Raw genomic sequence first — 2,500 nt, 5'->3', positions numbered from 1 at the left:
GTATTTTGCTCTAAAAGAAGGAACTCGACACGCATGGATGCATTACAGATATAATATTTATCTGTAATAATGCCCGCAGGCCAAAGATTCGTTAAAGCATGCAAATAAAATTCGCTATGGAAATTATTTTATTTTAGCATCAAATAAAATATTCAAGACAAGACTGAAGCGAATGTTAAAGAATTTTAACAGAACGCCTACCGTAAATAATCTCATTAGAATACATGTAGAAGAAATCAGGTTTGTAATTAATCAGTATTTTTCAAGAATTATATTTAAAATTATTACCAGCGTTACAGTCAAATGCCATTTATTCTTTTCTTCCGTTTAGTGTGAGTTTTATTTATTAGCTTTCTTACACATAAGAGTTAGACATTTACAATTATTAATATGTGGATTAGCATATGTAAAAATTTGTTAGATAATGATGTAGAATGAAACAACAATAATTCAAACCATGGAACAAAGGAGGACTGATATTGATGAGTCTGAAGAAGAAAAAGCTGAATATCAAAACAGAAACCTATATTTCTATTACATTGTTGCTACGATAACAAAATGACATTGTTATACATCGATGGTAGCAAGAAACTAAGTTTCATAAACTAAAGATATTCATGGTTCCGTTAAATCGACTTGTCTCTAGACCGAAATTGTTGACCTTCTGCCAAAACTTTAAACCATTATGACAGACTAATATGCACAGTATTAATTAACCGTGTGAATACTCCATCCTCTCTCAACAAAGACGTCATACTGCAAGCGGTCAATATTATCACGAAAAGATATCTTGTAATCTTCATCTTCATTCAGCGGAGAACAGATTATCTAATCTCATAAACAACAACTAATATTTTATCGATCTTATGAAATATAGAAATCTAACATATGAAACAGAAGTGTTGGCGAAAATAAAACTCATGTAAAAATCTATTTCCAATTAACAAATGTATTTAATAATTGCAAATATCACACTTATGATTTATACATTTTAGAGAATAAATTGCAAAGAATAATTACTCAATGACGTCATAAAAAGTAATAGTCAACTGATTATGAATTACTATGAGTAATTTAAGGCGATCTCATGTCAACATTTGAACGATATTTGATATTAGATTTTTCTCAAAACTACTTAAGCAAGTATAGTTAAGTCGGTGCTTAACTGAAAAGGTTTCATAACATAGCATGCCCACTAATTAGTGCTACGATTAAAATAGAATAATTTACTTATAATAGTACTCACATCATGAGTGCTTCTGTCTAGCGTTTTAATACTCACTGCTTTAAATAGGCTAATTGTAGTTATTTGAATATAATTACGATGTCGGATCATAAATTACACAAGACAGAAAATAACTTTATCAGTGAAAATCTACGCCCCGATTCACCTAAGTACATACATTTTCATCTGCTATTTTCTTTATTTTATTATATGCCTAAGAGCATATACCATGTGTATGTGTTCTTACAGTCCTGGACAGATATAAAAGTGACACAAAATGCATAATTTAGGTGACTGAACTTATTCAGATATTTATCAAATTATATTAAAAATATGACTCTATATAAACAATATGTTATGAATTTTATATGTATGTACAGTGGTTCGACAAAATAATGGAAACGCCATAAAATTTCAAACAATTTTATTTTAGTATGGGCTAGGACAGCCTTTGGCAGTAATTACTGCTTGAATTCTACGAGGTATACGCTCGTACAAAGTTTCGATTGTTTCCAAAGGAATTTTTGTCAATTGTTCATTTAAAACAGTCTCTAGTTCTTGTGGTGGAGGATATCGGTTCCTTAACTGTTTTTCTAAAATGCTCCATAAATGTTCAATAACATTGAGATCTGGGGACTGTGGTGGCCAGATAAGATGTTCAACTTCACTAGAATCTTCCTCGTGACATTCAGTAACAATTTAGCTGTGTGAATTGGTGCATTACCGTCCTGTGAGATTGTGTTTTTCCCCGGAAACTCTTCCGCCACCACAGGATTAATGTGCTCAGAAAAAATGCTTAAAACTTACTTGCAATTGGACGCGTTCGATAACATAATAATGCAAATGATATATGAGCATATACATGTATACACACGTATATGTACATACCTACATCTACATGTATATATAGATGCATATCCGGGTACAGGACGCCAGAAAAAGGAACGGGAACATAAAGCACAAAAATGGACTTTGTTTACAGACAACAGAACGAAAACATAGGAAAACAGACGAGCCACTTATGGAATTTTTCCTCCATCAGATGCTTCAATTCTAAACTAGGTGTTTCGAAGATGAGGCAGAATGTGGACATGGAAAGAATGGATACGAAAATGTACTGAACAAAAACAAACTATTTTCCTATCCGTTTCAGATTGTGGCTTATTTAATGCGTTTTCATTAACCGTGCTTTACCGAGTAACAATCAAAGGCTCGGTCATTATATGTGTAGATTAGAGTTCCTTTCTTCAAAAACTTACACCTCCCACTTTCTTG

The 2,500-nt window shown here is 32.1% G+C and overlaps 1 protein-coding gene across 1 annotated transcript in view; it reads left to right on the top strand.

Moving 5' to 3' along the window:
* The window catches only part of LOC106871529 (muscarinic acetylcholine receptor gar-2), an 802,994-nt gene that overhangs the window by 130,309 nt on the left and 670,185 nt on the right, over positions 1-2,500 (top strand).

The sequence above is a fragment of the Octopus bimaculoides genome, chromosome 3 (genome assembly GCF_046866305.1).
Source record: "Octopus bimaculoides isolate indiv1 chromosome 3, ASM4686630v1, whole genome shotgun sequence".
In the NCBI taxonomy this organism is placed as follows: Eukaryota; Metazoa; Mollusca; class Cephalopoda; order Octopoda; family Octopodidae; genus Octopus; species Octopus bimaculoides.
This window is presented reverse-complemented; position numbering and strand designations above follow the sequence as displayed.